The sequence below is a fragment of the Rattus norvegicus genome, chromosome 2 (assembly GCF_036323735.1).
Source record: "Rattus norvegicus strain BN/NHsdMcwi chromosome 2, GRCr8, whole genome shotgun sequence".
Lineage (NCBI taxonomy): Eukaryota > Metazoa > Chordata > Mammalia > Rodentia > Muridae > Rattus > Rattus norvegicus.
This window is the reverse complement of record NC_086020.1, coordinates 111,218,687-111,227,482: the sequence shown is the minus strand read 5'-3', so window position 1 is coordinate 111,227,482 and position 8,796 is coordinate 111,218,687. Positions and strand designations below refer to the sequence as shown.

At 44.7% G+C, this 8,796-nt stretch overlaps 1 non-coding gene across 1 annotated transcript; it reads right to left on the bottom strand.

Annotated features, from left to right (window-relative positions):
• Positions 1 to 7,670: 7,670 nt before the first annotated feature.
• Positions 7,671 to 7,814, bottom strand: LOC120101266 (small nucleolar RNA SNORA48). The gene has a single exon (XR_005501641.1). It is a non-coding gene; the product is annotated as a small nucleolar RNA SNORA48 (small nucleolar RNA).
• Between the last annotated feature and the right edge of the window lie 982 nt (positions 7,815 to 8,796).

Below are 8,796 nucleotides of genomic sequence, written 5' to 3'. Positions count from 1 at the left end.
CTTTCATTGTGTCCCGTAAGTTTGGGTATGTTGTACCTTCATTTTCATTAAATTCTAAAAAGTTTTTAATTTCTTTCTTTATTTCTTCCTTGACCAGGTTATCATTGAGTAGAGCATTGTTCAATTTCCAAATATATGTGGGCATTCTTCCTTGATTGTTATTGAAGACCAGTTTTAGGCCGTGGTGGTCCGATAGCACACATGGGATTATTTCTATCTTTCTGTACCTGTTGAGGCCCGTTTTTTGACCAATTGTATGGTCAATTTTGGAGAAAGTACCATGAGGAGCTGAGAAGAAGGTATATCCTTTAGCTTTAGGATAGAATGTTCTATAAATATCCGTTAAGCCCATTTGGCTCATGACTTCTCTTAGTCTGTCTACATCTCTGTTTAATTTCTGTTTCCATGATCTGTCCATTGATGAGAGTGGGGTGTTGAAATCTCCCACTATTATTGTGTGAGGTGCAATGTGTGTTTTGAGCTTTAGTAAGGTTTCTTTTACGTATGTAGGTGCCCTTGTATTTGGGGCATAGATATTTAGGATTGAGAGTTCATCTTGGTGGATTTTTCCTTTGATGAATATGAAGTGTCCTTCCTTATCTTTTTTGATGACTTTTAGTTGGAAATTGATTTTATTTGATATTAGAATGGCTACTCCAGCTTGCTTCTTCCAACCATTTGCTTGGAAAGTTGTTTTCCAGCCTTTCACTCTGAGGTAATGTCTGTCTTTGTCTCTGAGGTGTGTTTCCCGTAGGCAGCAGAATGCAGGGTCCTCGTTGCGTATCCAGTGTGTTAATCTATGTCTTTTTATTGGGGAGTTGAGGCCATTGATGTTGAGAGATATTAAGGAATAGTGATTATTGCTTCCCGTTTATTCATATTTGGATATGAGGTTATGTTTGTGTGCTTTCATTCTCTTTGTTTTGTTGCCAAAACGATTAGTTTCTTGCTTCTTCTAGGGTATAGCTTGCCTCCTTATGTTGGGCTTTACCCTTTATTATCCTTTGTAGTGCTGGATTTGTAGAAAGATATTGTGTAAATTTGGTTTTGTCATGGAATATCTTGGTTTCTCCATCTATGTTAATTGAGAGTTTTGCAGGATACAGTAACCTGGGCTGGCATTTGTGTTCTCTTAGGGTCTGTATGACATCAGTCCAGGATCTTCTGGCCTTCATAGTTTCTGGCGAGAAGTCTGGTGTGATTCTGATAGGTCTGCCTTTATATGTTACTTGAGCTTTTTCCCTTACTGCTTTTAATATTCTTTCTTTATTTTGTGCGTTTGGTGTTTTGACTATTATGTGACGGGAGGTGTTTCTTTTCTGGTCCAATCTATTTGGAGTTCTGTAGGCTTCTTGTATGCCTATGGGTATCTCTTTTTTTAGATTAGGGAAGTTTTCTTCTATGATTTTGTTGAAGATATTTACTGGTCCTTTGAGCTGGGAGTCTTCACTCTCTTCTATACCTATTATCCTTAGGTTTGATCTTCTCATTGAGTCCTGGATTTCCTGTATGTGTTTGGACCAGTAGCTTTTTCTGCTTTACATTATCTTTGACAGTTGAGTCAATGATTTCTATGGAATCTTCTGCTCCTGAGATTCTCTCTTCCATCTCTTGTATTCTGTTGGTGAAGCTTGTATCTACAGCTCCTTGTCTCTTCTTTTGGTTTTCTATATCCAGGGTTGTTTCCATGTGTTCTTTCTTGATTGCTTCTATTTCCATTTTTAGTTCCTTCAACTGTTTGATTGTGTTTTCCTGGAATTCTTTCAGGGATTTTTGCGATTCTTTCAGGGATTTTTGCGATTCCTCTCTGTAGGCTTCTACTTGTTTATTAATGTTTTCCTGTGTTTCCCTAAGGGAGTTCTTCATGTCTTTCTTGAAGTCCTCCAGCATCATGATCAAATATGATTTTGAAACTAGATCTTGCTTTTCTCGTGTGTTTGGATATTCCATGTTTGTTTTGGTGGGAGAATTGGGCTCTGATGATGCCATGTAGTCTTGGTTTCTGTTGCTTGGGTTCCTGCGCTTGCCTCTCGCCATCAGATTATCTCTAGTGTTACTTTGTTCTGCTATTTCTGACAGTGGCTAGACTGTCCTATAAGCCTGTGTGTCAGGAGTGCTGTAGACCTGTTTTCCTGTTTTCTTTCAGTCAGTTATGGGGACAGAGTGTTCTGCTTTCGGGCGTGTAGTTTTTCCTCTCTACAGGTCTTCAGCTGTTCCTGTGGGCCTGTGTCTTGAGTTCACCAGGCAGCGTTCTTGCAGCAGACAGGTTGGTCTTACCTGTGGTCCCGAGGCTCAAGTTCACTCGCGGGGTGCTGCCCACGGGCTCTCTGCAGCGGCAGCAACCAGGAATACCTGTGCCGCCCCTTCCGGGAGCTTCAGTGCACCAGGGTTCCAGATGGCCTTTGGTGTTTTCCTCTGGCGTCCAAGATGTATGTACAGAGAGCAGTCTCTTCTGGTTTCCCAGGCTTGTCTGCCTCTCTGAAGGTTTAGCTCTCCCTCCCACGGGATTTGGGTGCAGAGAACTGTTTATCCGGTCTGTTTCCTTCAGGTTCCGGAGGTGTCTCAGGCAGGGGTCCTGCCGCTCCTGGGCCCTCCCCCACGGGAGTCCAGAGGCCTTATACAGCATCCTCTTGGGCCAGGGATGTGGGCAGGGGTGGGCAGTGTTGGTGGTCTCTTCTGCTCTGCAGCCTTAGGAGTGCCTACCTGACCAGGCGGTGAGGTCTCTTTCCCACAGGGTCTGGGCGCAGAGAGCTGCTGCAGGCCGGGATCCGCGGGTGTGGGACTTCCGGTAAACACAGGACGTGCCCGGTCCTAGAGGAATTCTGCTTCCGTGTGTCCCAAGCTCACCAGGCAGCTTTCTTGCAGCAGACAAGTTGGTCTTACCTGTGGTCCCGAGGCTCAAGTTTGCTCGCGGGGTGCTGCCCACGGGCTCTCTGCGGAGGCAGCAACCAGGAAGACCTGTGCCGCCCCTTCCGGGCGCTTCAGTGCACCAGGGTTCCAGATGGTCTTTGGTGTTTTCCTCTGGCGTCCGAGATGTGTATGCATAGTGCAGTCTCTTCTGGTTTCCCAGGCGTGTCTGCCTCTCTGAGGGTTTAGCTTTCCCTCCCACGGGATTTGGGTGCAGAGAACTGTTTATCCGGTCTGTTTCCTTCAGGTTCCGGAGGTGTCTCAGGCAGGGGTCCTGCCGCTCCTGGGCCCTCCCCCACGGGAGTCCAGAGGCCTTATACAGTTTCCTCTTGGGCCAGGGATGTGGGCAGGGGTGGTCAGTGTTGGTGGTCTCTTCTGCTCTGCAGCCTTAGGAGTGCCCACCTGACCAGGCGGTGAGGTCTCTTTCCCACAGGGTCTGGGCGCAGAGAGCTGCTGCTCAGCTAAGAGGTTTAGATACAGTTCCAACTCCTTATGAAGGTAGGCATATCATGAAACACTGACATCAACATCTTTTGTATATTTTTTTGTTGATTTTTTAAAAAAAGAACTGGGTGACCTGTATTTCTTTTCTCCTTAGACTGTCCTATTGGAGGACCTGATATTTCTCCATTTCTGTTTCTATAGTTTGATTTTGAACCATATAAATTTATTCCTTACTAAAACATTAATCAGTATAGAACACGATGGAGGCAGAGATAGCCTAGTTTACATAGAGTGTTCCAAGACAGGCAGGACTACATGGAGAGAATTTGTCTCAAAAAAATGTAATCAGTGGCTGAAAATATAAAAAGTGAAATTGTATTTCCTGACTGGAGGACTATTTTTTCCCCAATTTTTATTAAATTGGGTATTTCTTGTTTACATTTCAGATGTTATTCCCTTTCCTGGTTTCCAATTGTCAGCACCCTAATCCCTCCCACTCCCCTTCTATATGGGTGTTCCCCTCCCCACTCCTCCCCCATTGCCACTACCCCCAACAATCCCCTATACTGGGGGTCCAACCTTGGCAGGACCAAGGGTTTCCCCTTCCACTGGTGCCCCAACAAGGCTATTCACTACTACATATGCAGTTGGAGCCCTGGGTCAGTCCATGTATAGTGTTTGGGTAGTGACTTAGTCCCTCGAAGCTCTGGTTGGTTGGCATTGTTGTTCATATGGGGTCTCAAGCCCCTTCAAGCTCTTTCAGTTCTTTCTCTGATTCCTTCAATGGGGGTCCTGTTCTCAGTTCAGTGGTTTGCTGCTGGCATTCGCCTATGTATTTGCCATATTCTGGCTGTGTCTCTCAGGAGAGATCTACATCCGGTACCTGTCGGCCTGCACTTCTTTGCTTCATCCATCTTATCTAATTGGGTGGCTGTATATGTATGGGCCACATGTGGGGCAGGCTCTGAATGGCTGTTCCTTCAGTTGCTGCTCTAAACTTTGCCTCCCTATCCTGTCCTATGGATATTTTTGTTCCCCTTTTAAAGAAGGAGTGAAGCATCTGCATTTTGGTCATCCTTGAGTTTCATGTGGTCTGTGGATTATATCTTGGGCAATTGGAGCTTTTTGGCTAATATCCACTTATCAGTGATTGCATACCAAGTGTGTTTTGCTGTGGTTGAGTTATCTCACTCAGGATGATATTTTCCAGTTCCATCCATTTGCCTAAGAATTTCATGAAGTCATTGTTTTTGATAGCTGTGTAGTACTCCATTGTGTAGATGTACCACATTTTCTGTATCCATTCCTCTATTGAAGGGCATCTGGGTTCTTTCCAGCTTCTGGCTATTATAAATAAGGCTGCTATGAACATAGTAGAGCATGTGTCTTTGTTGTATATTGGATCATCTTTTGGTTGTATACCCAGGAAAGGTATAGCTGGGTCTTAAGGACTGTTTTAATGTAGTTGCTTTTAATAAAATATAAATATTCAATGAAATATCAATAAAGACTCAACTTTGTTTCTTGTCCTTTTTCTTCCCTTAAGTCAGCCCATAGCATTTTCAGTATGTTATCAAATTAAATGTCTCTCAAGTGTTATGGTATATAATACATTTCCTCCCTTTTCCAATAATGTCAATTGATTATGTTGTCAGGCTGTAAAGTCAAAACGTAACTTGACCTCCTACTCAGGGGTAACAAATTTCAAGAATGCCATATTCATTCCTGATGAAAAAATGGATCCCCACAAGGCTGACTCTGTTACCCCTGTTACCCCTGCTGCCTCTGGACATGGTGCAGACCTGCATGTTAATTAAGTTAATGTACTGTATTTCCTGGTTCAACCAGTTGTTACCTAAACACAGCAGCATGCATTTTTCCCATCTTATATTTACCCATATCAGGGTTCCAAGGAAATGACACAAAACAGAAAACAAGAAAAAGCTTCAGAAAAGTGGCATTTGGAAGAGTTACTGGGCCCTGGGGGTGATGTATGTTTTTTGTTGTTTGTTTTTTTTTTTTTTAATAGATTCAGGATTTGTTCTAGCTTCCCATAATCTCTTCACCATGTTTTAATTGACCGTTTTGTTTATTTGCTTGCTTTGTGTGTGTTAATAACTAGTGAAAACAAAAACCATCATACCCCAATTATGACCATTACCTCAGTTTTGGCCAGAATGATCTCAATTTGTCATTTTATCCTGGCCTGGCTTCAGGAGTCTAGCTTTGTCTGCACATTTTTTCAAATTTCCATGGGCTAATTTTTTATAAAATAAAAAACTAGCAGCGATGGTGGCAGTGCAGCAGTGCTTCACGTATCCACAAACATAAATAATAAATCCATTTTATGTTTCTACAATGAATACAAAAGCGATGTGGACTTTATTTTTGTTTATGATATATATTTCTTTTTTCCTTGTTTTGTTTTTAACTTTTTGCTGCTTCTTTGTCAGTTTCACCTCATGCACCCTAGTCCCATTCATCTCTCCATTTTGCCTTCTCATATCTGCCCATATTGCTCTTAAAACCTCCCTCCCAAATGAAAAAACATACAAAATAAACACACAGACACACAGACACACAGACACACACACACAGACACACACACACACACACACACACACACACACACACACACACACACACCAAAAGATGAAAAAAGATCTCCTGGTCGAAACTGTACTATGTCCCAGTGTGCCCCATAGCATACCCCTCTCTCTATACATCTTCACTTGCAAATGTTCATTGAAATGAGTCATTGGTCTGGTTTGAGTTCTCTGGCTTCTGTTACACCATCAGTATTGGATCCTCACCGGAACTTATTCTAGTTGTCCTGTTGTTGTCCTGTGTCATGGAGACCCTGTAGCTTCAGATCAGCAGGACTGGCCCTTACACTGGTCCCAACCATTCACAGACACGAATTTTGGGATGGGCTATCTCAGAACCTTGGATCTGGGTCTGTGTGGTAGCTGAGCTGGTCAGGCTGCTGACTTAGCTCTCTCTTATCCAGACCACCACGGCAAGCTCACTAGCACTGCTCCAGCTAGGCCACCCAGTGCTACCATTGGCAGGAGGCAGGGTCAGCTCTCTTATTTTCATGTCCTCAGGGCTGGCTTACTTGCACACACTTGTCTGCCCAATCAGTGTGCTAAGCCTACTTTCCCAAGTGCTGTAGGCGGCATGGGTCTGGGAAAGGTCTTCCTCTCTCTTCCTCCTGGCAGCTTACTTGTGCCTTCATCACCTGGGCCAGCTTCACTGTATTGCTCAATCAAGGTGCAGGGCACACTCCAGCAAGTGCTACAGCCAGTGAGCCTCATGATCCGGGGCCAACTCTCCCAACTACCACAGGTGGTGAGGGGTGAGGAGGGAAGGTCATTCTCCTGCAACACCCCACCTCACAACAGACAGTGGTAAGGCCATTTCTCTCTCTCTCTCTCTCTCTCTCTCTCTCTCTCTCTCTCTCTCTTTCTCTCTCTCTCTCCCTCCCTCTCCGCCCTCTCTTCCTTTCACACTCATCCACTGGTAGTACCTCTCCCATCCCTCTACAGCCAGGCTTGGATCTACTGTGCTGCTGAGGCCAGGTGCAGAGCCCGTTCTCCCGAATATTTCAGCCTAATAGGGACAGGGCCAGCTTCCCCATTTACATGACCCGGACCAGCTCTCTCAACTGCTACAGGTACTAATGGGTGAAGTAGGGGGACGGCAATACCCCCACACCCAAGCCACCTCATGGCAGCTCTCCCATGCTCTCACCCTTGCGGGTGGTTCACCTGGGTTCTTAACACCAGGATCAGTTTGCTCTGCTGTCCAGATGAGGTACAGGGCTTGCTCTCTAGACTGCTATAGATGGTGAGAGGTGGGACCAGTCACAGCCAGTGAGGGGCGGGGACCTTTCTGCACAGCCCCTGAACATCCACATGGTCTCTAGTTATAATATGAGCCATGGACAAAGATCCCTGCTGCTGAATATCCACAGACCCAGACATGACTCTCAGTCTGGGACATCACTGTGAACCTAGGTGGTGAGGCTGGCCAGATATTCCTTTCTACCCTCAAATCTCCAGTCCCATTTCTCTTCATTATGCTCAATCTGTTCCTCTTCTATTTCTCTCCCATCTGTCCACCACGTACTAGCACATTGTGGTGGTTCCCACTGCAGTCTGGACCTGCTGGTGGGCCTCTAGGTGACATTCTCTGGCAAGCAGGAATCTATAGTCCACCTGTGACAAGTGCTGGAAGGCAGCTCGGTGGGTGGTCTGCAGGTCTCTGTCTATCTTTCTCCTCCCATGCTGCCTGGATTTGACTTGATTTATTTTGATTTTTGTGTCCTAGGCATAAAACAGCTTTGGCTACCAAGCCAGGCATCAAGCTGGAATTAACAAAGGACTGTCAACTGCTTGGCTCCTGACTGATGTAGGAACAGCACCATCAACAAGGTGTCCCTTCAACCCTTTTCAGGGAATACTTTTTCCTTTTTTAAGATTTGTTTCCTTTTTCATTTGCGCGCGCGTGTGGTGTGTGTGTGTGTGTGTGTGTGTGTGTGTGTGTGTGTGTGTGTGCATGTGTATACTCGTGCGTGTCTGTGTTTCTGTGTTGTGTATATATGTGCATAGATGTGTGTGTGTGGTCTGTATATATCCTTATGTGTGTATACATGTATGTGAAATTTCATAAAACTTCCTTAATTTAAGTAGCTGAAATCCATAATGTTGTTTATAAAAAGAGGAGAGTAAATAATTGTTGGATGTGTAGTTAGGGATGGGGGAAGGGGTTGCCTCCAAGGGCTCATGCTAAGACGTCTCTTCCCTGAGGGACCAGCCATATGAAGGTAGAGTATAGAACAGTTTATTCATTGCGTGGGGAGGAAAGTTGAGAGGATAGTAGAAACACACACACACACACACACACACACACACACACACACACACACGCACACACACACACAGAGAGAGAGAGAGAGAGAGAGAGAGAGAGAGAGAGAGAGAGAGAAGTTGTAGTAGTAGTAGAGGAGTAGAGGATGGCCATGAGCAGGGGAGAAAGGGTCAAGAGAACAGAGTGAATGCAAGAAGGCAAGAGAGCAAGAGAGAGCAGAGGGGGTGAGCATCCCTTTGTATAGTGAGTCAGCACACCTGGCTGTTGCCAGGTAACCTTGAGGGGGAGCTTAGACAAAATGCTAACACATAGGACCAAGTTGATCTGGGAATGCAAAGTTCCTGGGAGTATTTTTAACTCCAAAGTAGTCAGTTTGCATACTATTAACTGTGTAGTAAAAGGAAACAAGTTTTTGATCTTTAGTACTGTAGTAATTTGAACTTAGTTCTGTAAACAGTGAAATAGATGATTGTTTCACCCTCATTAAAAGTGCAGGGCAGTAAATCTTAACCAGCTAATAATGTGAGAAGAAAAGAAAACTCTCTAGCTTGTGTAACTGATAGGAACTTAGAT